Raw genomic sequence first — 9,838 nt, forward strand, 5'->3', positions numbered from 1 at the left:
GGAGGGGGTCAGAGAGGGAACAATGCTGCTTGCTCAATGCTTGGCTGGCTTTCAGTCACCTCCCCTGCTACCCCACAAGCCAGTTGGGCCCTTTTGGTGCTGATTCCCGGGTGGGTGGGTTTGTGTACGTTCTAGGACACCATGGGTCTCTCCAATGAACCTCTCCTGTGAGGCTGGGAGTTTATCCTGTCTGCAACCTTCATAGGTTGAAGCCAGAGGTTGTGAGGCTTTTTTTTTCCTGCGCTGGATTACTGGGTTACACAGTCTGTCTCACCCCCAATTGTTCCTCCTGGTTTATCTGCACACAAGTGTGAGACTGCCCACTCTGCTCACCTCTGCCTTCCCTGCTCCAGTCCATCAGCCACTGCTTTGCCAGTGTCCTCCCCACCCCAGCTGTCTGTCTGCCTCCACCCCTCCTACCAGCTTGGATAAATTTTTCTTCTTTAACTCCTTGGCTGTTGGACTTCTATACAGTTTGATTTTCTGGCAGTTATAGTTATTTTTTTTTTGTTTTAAATTGTTTTTGTCCTTCTTTCGGTTGTGCAAGGAGGTACATTGTGTCTACCTACGCCTCCAACTTGGCTGAAGGTAATTCCATTTCTTTTTTCATTAAAGCGTTAACTACCAGTATTCACATAAAATGATACTAAAAAGCATGTATTTATCCCATCCTGAAATCCCCACACCTTTCTTTCTCCCCAAGGTGTTGTTTTACAGTTAGTTTACCAACATAGTGTGCGTGGCTTTGTGAATTATACTATAGTGTGGACTACCTAATTTTAATAAACACAGCTTCTGAAACATAGTATTTGAAGAATTTTATGACATATAGGCCATATGAATTATGCATCTGAAGTTTTTGATTTCTTACATTGCATTTCATTTTTAATTAGGTTTCGTAAGTTTCCCCCTCTCTCCCGAATCCCAGGCCCACCTCATGGGCCTCATTATCTAAGAGGAAGTTAAATTGTGTTTTAGAGTTGCAGAAGATCCCACTATGTATAACAAATATCTGTTGGAATATAAACTATTGCAAGTTGTCAGTCTAAGTGCTGCATTATTTTATAAGCCTTGATGAATCAAGTGTATTGTTTCCATTTTTAGATTGTAGTATATAATTCTCAAAGATCAAGAATTTTTCTATTACAGGGTGTTAACTGTAATGGTTACCATTTATTGAATTCCATTGTGTACATACAGTGGATCCCTCAGAGGGAATCAAGGACTTGCTTAAGGTTAGTGTATAAGTAGGAATCCAGCTTCTCTCTGAAACTAAACTCTGTACTGCAAAACAAGTAAAAACATTACATGGCCCGTTTTAAATAAAAATCTACAACGTTATGACTAACATATTAGAAATGTCAGTTTTACAGCATGTTTAATCTGGCTAGGAAATACTGTTGACATCTAGTATGATAGTCTTCTTACGCTCAGCCTGTCTTCAGAGAAATAGTACAGATTTTGGTAAAACCTTCTCTTAATCCTCTAATCCTTGGGCCTGCCATGATAGATTGCTGGGAAATGATGGCAGGCAGTATGCTACCAATTCCAAATGGGCTTTAAAGTCTTACAGCCTCAGCCCCTCCCTTATGTCATAAATGATGAGACAACAGAAGGCATGTAATTACAATAGCAGTTTCAAGCCATTTATCCTCTATAATCTGATAGCAAAGAAAAGAACATCAAAACAAAATTTCCTTGAAACTGGAAGCTTCTTACATTAAAATTGTACAACCTGTTTTATAACTAAATGAACTGCCCTCTAAAAGATGGAAACCTGCTTAGAAGAGTGGTAATATGAATAGTATGATGCAAAAATGGTCCTCTTGCCACATTTTTTCATTTTCTAAACATGTTCAATTTTTTGATACAGTTTATGAAGATCATTAGCAAGGATCTGGTTCTTTTCATCAAATATTTAAAAGAATGCTATAATATGTGAAAATCTGTGAAAATTGACTGTAGATTTTAGCTTTTGAGTTTGGAATCATCTTTTAGATTATGTTAGACTGTAACTTTAACATCTAGAAATTTTTTTTATGAAAACTCAAGCACGGAATAGATGAATTTATGATCTTAATATTCATTTGGCAGATTGATGTTCTTCATTTCATTTGGTTAGGTTGGTGCATCATCTCCCAGATCACTAGAATCAGAATTAGCACATGGGTTTCACAACTGTTAAAGTCAATGATAAGCTTCTTGAAGGCAGTAATTGTCTTATTCAACTTTGTATGTCATGCAGTACCTTGAAGAATGACTTCATTATCAAGTACACTTTGATAGTCTTATATTTTTCTTCTCACCCAATATTTAATGAGCTTTTAGTAAATAATATTATTTAGAATTATCAGGGTAAGTTCCATTATTTTCCTTATTTTATAGATGAAGTAACTGAAGTTATTTGGATGTTCATTTTCCATGGATTTTGTAAAGTTGAGAATTCTTTCATTTTTGAAAAGACCTTATAGTATTTCCAGAATGTAACCGTATAAAATGATCAACACAAGGTATTTATTGTACAGTTCAACAAAACACTATTTGCTGAAATAGAAACAATTCAATGCCCATTCTTTTAGGTGTGTGTGTGTGTGTGTGTGTGTGTGTGTGTTTTTTAACTTCTGAGGCATGACTTTGTAAAGGGGATACCCAAGAAATGGAAGGCAAGTCTGGGGCTTTATTCTATTTTGATGATATACTATATTGAATGTTTGCTGGTCGTAATCCTCCTCTACTTGTAGTTTAATTGTAGAATTTACAGATGGGAGTCTTAAACTAGTGGCATCAGCAAAGAAGTCACTTTGGCCTTGATGGATGGCCTTCAACATGGGCAGATCATTTTTCCCAGTTTCAATTTATGTATAAAAAGAAATTGGACTACATCTCTAAAAATCCATTCTTGTTTTTTCCTTCGAAAATATAGTTGAAGTTATGAAACAGGATTAAGGTCACCAATAGAAAGAAATGGAAAGAGCAAAGAGAAAGCAAAGTAATGAGCATTGGTTGGGAGCAGTGATAGAAGTCATGAGAGTGGTCTGCCGTGGAGAGCAAGGGGAACAGTTTTGAAGATGTGGTTGATAAAATTGAAGAGGAAAGATCACAGCAAACCTTACAGAGCATTTCTCCCCAATGTTGTGGGAACCTGGTGGTAAGGAGTTAAGAGACAGAGTGTGAAAAGCCCTTGGCAACTGCATTTCTGCAGTTGACAGTATTAGTTACCGTTCTCTCTCGATTCATTTCTTGGTACCATTCGGGGCACACGGAAGTATATAGTAGATACTACATAAACCATCGTGAAGTCATGGTATAAATATTAGCAGTAACCCTAATGTAGCCCTTCAATGAGTACCTGCAACGTGCCAGCAGTGTACACCTCAGCAGTTTCCTCACTTGAATCTTGGCTCCAGTTCTCTGAGGCAGATGCTGAACTAGTAACACGCAATTGCATGTGAGAACAGGTGATTGAAGAACCTTTCATTTTGTCTCCTCTGCTGATGAAGGAGGGGAAGTATGCTGTATATATTTTGTACAGACTGTTACCAAATGATTAATACAGTGTTTTACCTATTTAGTAATGCCTGTTACTTTACTGACAGTGCTGAATAATTGACACAGTACTTTAGTTAGCTTTGAACAGCTGTCTTGAAATTCTATATATGAGGTATATTAAGCCAGAAAGCAATGAGAATAAGTACTAGTTCTTTTGACAATTACTTTAATGACTTCTATTCAAACTTTTTTCCGATACTTGGAATTTCCCCGAGAAACAGTTGATATGCCACACAAGAGAATTCAAGGCTTCATCACCTATCATTGCTGTTCTTAATAATTTACCTAAATCTGCATTATCCATTTTAGGCACTCACCTTACTTGCAGGATTTGGCTCTGATTGGATTTTGGCTGTTTCCAGCAATCAGACCCAACTTCAAAAGATGAAGATTACTCAAAAACCGGAAATTTTTACAATTTGTAGTTTCAAGGCACAAAATAGAAATAAAGATTCTACTGACTGGAAGCCATTAGAGTATCATTCTACTGTATTTTAGTGTAAGGAAGCCCTGCTTACAGTAAAAAATAAGAATTGGTTAATATATGACATTTTACAATGTTTTACCAAATCAGTAGAGAAAAGGTGTAACTGAAGTATGGTCCTGAGCACATTCCAGAGAATTTGTTTATGCTCTAAGTACAAGTTCCTAGTGCTCATTCCATATGTGGTAAGTCCCCTTCCACTTACTTGAAAAACAGCCATTTTTATGTTAATAATTCAAATCTCAGTAAATTTAGGGATTATTAGGATTTAGGATATATTGAATTAAAGGCAGTATTTAGGTAATACTTTTGGGAAATTAACTTAAGCAGTGAAATAATCCTGATTTAAATTTTAGAGTAAATCATAACAACTTGGAAGAAGCAATCTGGCACCAGGAGCAAATGGTAGGAATACCTGAGGTTTTTTGTTTGTTTGTTTGTTTTTAATAGGAATATATTCAGGCAAAGAAATAGATTATGAAAGTTGATGGTACTCTTAGCTATGAAGTCACATTTTAAAGTATTGTACATTGTATAGTTTGTAACCAACCTTATAACTTGTAATACCAATTTTACTGTCTTTTGTGCCCATGGGATAGGACTGAAAGCCTTAGAATATGTTGAAATAGTTTTTTTGTATAATTGTATTTTTCTCAATTCTTCTATAGCTTTTACAGTGAAGAGAGGACAATTAAGTAGATAGCTGTTACTACAGAAAGTGAAATCGTATCGAGGATTGTTGTAACTTGTAGCCTGGAACTTAACGTTTCCTAGCAGGAGGCACTGTAGAGCGAGAAGATCTCGTGTAAATTGTGCTCAGTGGTGCTTCATGCTAAGTTGCTCTGAGTATGCTTCATTGGCTAATGAAGGTGGAGGAACAGAGAAGCACACAATGGCAGGGTAGGTTGTAGGAATACAGGAGGGAAAAAAGGAATTTGGGTAAATATTTTTGATTGCTTGCTTTCATTTCATCAAGGGGAGGCAACAAAAGAAAGAAACTAGTCTGTCTATACAGACAATTTCCCTAGTTGCCCATATTTTTCAGGATGTAACTGGTACCTGCAAAGATGGCATAGGTCGTCACGTGTGTCTTTCCCTGTTCTTTTTGAAAGCAGTCCTTTTCAATTTCTTACACTGTGCTCACCAACCCTAGCTGTTTAAAAATCAGAGAGAAAGTTTTCAAGATCCAAAACACACCCTTGTGGTGTGCAGATATATATTTGTTTGCCTGCTTATTTCCAGCCAGTTCTAAAGTGGACCTGAACTACTTTGTGTGTGTGTGTGTTTTAATTAATTGTTTTTCAATTATAGCTGACATGCAATATTACTTTAGTTTCAGTAGTGACCCAAACTACCCTTAAATTAGCCATAAGAATTGCACCCTCCTCTCTCCCTATTCCCCGCTCTTCCCCCTGGTTTAGATTCACCTTCAGCTGTTGAATCCAGAGAAGTGGCTGGGCAGCTGGAGTATAATGAATGAGATGGTTGAGTTTGGTCTTGTCCTGGAAATGATGATAGTTAACTTTATCGAGTGCTTATCAAGTGTCAGGCACTACTTTCTTTACAAGAATCTTATGTAGTACAACCTGTTATATTGTTCCCTCATAATATGATAGTATATATTACATACTCCCTCATTATGTGTGAGGGAACAGAGAGCATTTAACTCTGATGTTATGCAGAGATTGTTACTGGCTTAACTTTATTAGCTGTATATTATGCATAAGGGGGGGAAAGTAAATCGATAAAGTAAAATTGATATTTAAAAGGGGGAATTTTATTATTTTTCTCCCTCCAGGAAAAAGTGCATGGTCATGGCTCTATTTAAAGTGCTGAAAAGACTAGAAACCACCTGGAGGTTCTATAGGTAGTTGAACGTTGTATATACAATGTTCTGTCATGTTTTGATCAGAATAATAATGGACTCTTACTGCTATCTGTAAAGATGCACTAAAAATGAAAAAAACTCCACAAATTTATATCCACACTGATAATTAAAATATAGTTCTGTATGGCACTTCACAACCAAGAAATGCGTATCTCTATGAATGCAGCCTTGAGATGCTGACGGAGGGCAGACAGGGTGAGAGGTAGGTGACAGCTGTGATTGGAAAGCCGTGTTGGCCAGCTGGGTAAAGGAAAGTTGATTTAGAAGACTGGGGTTGGAATATAAGAATAACAAAAAAAGAAGGTCAATTGGAGGATTTTTGTCCTATGTTAAACGTTCCAGAAGATCTTTAGAAACAAAACTCTGTGCCCTAGAAATGGAAATTTTCCCAGAGAAGTTGTAGGGCAGCATTTTCCCAAAATGCTTTTGGAAAAATTGTTTATGAAGGTTAATCGCTGTTTCATGTAAATAGAAGTGTAGTGAAGCAGATTTGGGAAGTTTGGGCTTCATAACATTAAACAGATTCTTTTCTGTATGGCTTGCCAGCACCTTTGATACATGCGCATCTTCTAGGTGAGCAGGGGCGGTGGCACATCATGTAGTGCAGCATTTTATACACTCTGCTACCTGAGACCGTGGAGCGGTTTGGTTCTCGTTATGGCTGCAGTGTTCTGCAGGGCACACTCTGGGAAACATTGGAATGTTCCTGAAGGCGTGCCTGAGCAGGCATGAGGGGTGCACATTGTGGTTCTCTGTGCATGGGTCGGTAGCTTGAGGAGCTAATATGTTGTAATGCACCATAGAGGAGATTGCCCAGCGTGAGGGATGATTGCGTGTCTTTGCCATTAAATCTTTTGCTTTTGAATAAAAATTCATGAAAATAAATTCCATGGCTAATCTAAAAGTAATCTTTATTTCTTGTGTCAGAAATATGCTGTATGGGGAAGTCCAATGGAGAATCTGCATTTGATTTGGGTTTAATCTGTTAGGATTTAAGATAAGCCATTATAAATATGTCAAGGAACAGCCAATGGCTCTCCCCTGGTTTCTTCCCTGGGCAGGTGAATAATGAATGAAGATTATATTTGGGTTTAAGCACAATATGATGGAACTCTCCATGTCTTCTCTCGCCTTCACACAGCCCCACTAGGCTTCCTGCCCTCTGCTCACATCAGGATTGCCAACTGACTGCAGAGCTGGCCAGAGCCCATGGCCGTGTTCCGTCCTCAGTTCATTGGAGCTCTTTGCATCCCCCCAGCTCAGCTGTCTGCTTCTTCTCCTGGAGACACTTCCTTACCCTCTGTAACATTGCAAGCACCTGCTTTTAGTCCTCTTCTCTGGCACTTTTCAGTTCATCTTGCAGGTTCCTTTGCTGACTTGTAAATGTTTGTCATCTGAGGTCTCAAACATTAGGATTCCCTTCCCTTTTCCTCTTCTCTCTTCCTAGGTGATTTTCTTCGGACCTGTGACTCACTACATATCCCCTGCATGGCAGTGACCCCCACACCTGTTTTCTCCAGCTAAAAACCAACCATCGTGCTCAAGCCTCAGATATCAGCTCACACTTTGCTATCTCACAGATACTGCAAGCTGTGTGTCCAAAACCAATGCTTGATGATGTTCTCCACTCTCAACTTATTTACTCACTCTTTTCTGTTAATAGCACTACCATCCATCCAGAGTTTTCCTCTTCAGCCTCTTATACTTCTTCCACTTCTTCCGACCCTGCAGCCGCCCTACTCTCTAGTGAATGACCAATTTCCTCTTCCCTGATCTCCCCGCTCTGCACCCTCTCCTTAGATATCTTTTGAAATATCAGTCTGATCATGATACTCATTTTAAATAAAGCCTGTAATGGCTTCCCACTCTACAATTTAGAACAAAGTCCGAACTCTTTGTCATGGCCGTAAAGGGACCTTCCTGGTTTGGTCCTTTCCCCTCTGCTCCTGCCTCGTGTTGTACAGTGTTCCCTGTGCTCACTTACTGTGCTCTCAGCCCCTCGCCCATGCCAACCTCTTTCTTAAATTGCCCTTCACACATGCTGGAGCTTTTAGTTGGAGCAGCTTTCTGCCTGTCCTGGTCACTTTTCAGTCGTTCCCACGGGGAGCCTTTGCTGACTGTCCAGAGTAGGCCGATGCCTTCCCCGCCCCAGACTCGCGCCCCTGCTGTTCTTTCAGAGCACCAGTCATAGTCTGCGTCCTTGTGCTGTCTCTGCACCTGACTGTAAACTCCCGGAGTATACACGGATGTACGATCAGTGTATATAGCATGTAATAAAGGATCGTATGTTTTTGCTGAATCAAAAAATGTAACTAACTGAATTCTGAGCTGAAAACATCTCCAAATGTAAAGGGTTTATTTTTCTAAATAACTTTCTTTATTGTACTGTGAATATATTGACTGTGTATGTGTCCATAGCTGTGAGTCCAGAGTAGTCACTAATTGTTTCATTCAATAAATACTGATTCAGCACAGTACTAGGGTAGAAGTGAATGGTACATGAGGTAAGTGATAAATATGCCTATGTCTAAGAGCTCATAATTAAGTAGGAAACCAAGCAACTAAACAAATAATTGTAATACAGTTCAGTAGGTGCTATAATTAAGGCTTGCACTAGATTCATCAGGAGCACCAAATACAGGTGTTTTTCAAGGGGTGCCTCCAAAAGGCTGTGACAAGGCTGGGTCCTGAAATACAGCCAGTTCTACTAGGCAAGTCAGGTGGGCGTGCAAATGCTAGGATATTCCTGCTGAGGTATCGTATTAAATGGTAGAAGGATGTTAAAACAGCAGAGTGCCCCCAGACACCCAAATCTCTTAGGCTCCTCAGCTTCTGATAGCAAACTTTAAGAGGTTGGATAGCTAGATGGCTAAAAAACAACAAACAAAATCCACTTTCTCCAAATGTGCTCAGTTCCCAAGTAGGGAGAGTTCAGGTGTGGCTGTAATGAAGAAAACCCACGGGAGACATCAGGGTCCAAGGCCAAAGATGGGGTAGGACAGATCCAGAGAAGGGCACCCTGTGTGGGCTAAGGGTGGGACGTTAGAGAGCCACTAACAGGTTTTAAGTAGTAGCCACATGATTAGTGTTTCGGAAGTCACACTGGTGGCAGGGCAGAGGAGCAGTTTGAGTGGCATGGGACTGGAGGCAGGTGGGAAGTTTTAGTGCTAGAGAGCGGCAGGATGATAGATGAGGAGGGAATGAAATAAACAACTGGCAGAAGGACAGAAGGGAACAGATTCAAGAGATTTTAAAAACACTATTTGGTAGGAAGAGGGAAAATGACTTTCAGCATAAATGACTTTTTGCTGTTTTATAGAACAAGGTAGAAGGAAGTGCTTTTCTGTAAGAATTGAGAAGAACTGGTGAGGAGCCCATTTTAAGAGGAAGGATGATTTATTTTGAAATTATTGAGTTTGAAGTAATGGTAGGATACATATTAATGATAAGTATTAGATGAATAAGTAAGATAGATAATTGTTCATGGTAAGTGTTAGAGATCCAGTCATTCTGGTGTATGTGACCATTAACATCCATTAGTTAAGACCCAGGGAAGGCATGCTGAGGGAGGACAACCAAGGATAGAACCCTGGGGAACACACGCGTTGAAGGAGATGCTGGTGAAAGAGGAGTCTACAAATACGACTAAGAAAGAATGGGCAAGAGAGGAGGGACGACCACAGAGCTGACTTCCAGAGAAAAGGAAGTCACTTGAGGTGTCATATGCCACAGGGAGCGCCATGGTAGTAGCGGGAAAGTGGTAATCCATTGTAAGCTAAGCAGTTTTCCCGACGACAGACTATACTTCCAACCCTAGCTAATGGTTTTGAAAGTATGTGATCTTAGTCACAGGAGGAAAAACGGGGGATGGATATGCAGTTGAGTCAATTCAGTTTGATCCCTACCTCTGGGAAATC

The 9,838-nt window shown here is 39.6% G+C and overlaps 1 protein-coding gene across 2 annotated transcripts in view; it reads left to right on the forward strand.

Annotated features, from left to right (window-relative positions):
- The window catches only part of BMP2K (BMP2 inducible kinase), a 118,847-nt gene that overhangs the window by 104,972 nt on the left and 4,037 nt on the right, over positions 1 to 9,838 (forward strand). The window lies entirely within an intron of this gene.

Source organism: Phyllostomus hastatus, unplaced genomic scaffold, assembly GCF_019186645.2.
Source record: "Phyllostomus hastatus isolate PE091 unplaced genomic scaffold, TTU_PhHast_1.1 phas_scaffold_1674, whole genome shotgun sequence".
NCBI lineage: Eukaryota > Metazoa > Chordata > Mammalia > Chiroptera > Phyllostomidae > Phyllostomus > Phyllostomus hastatus.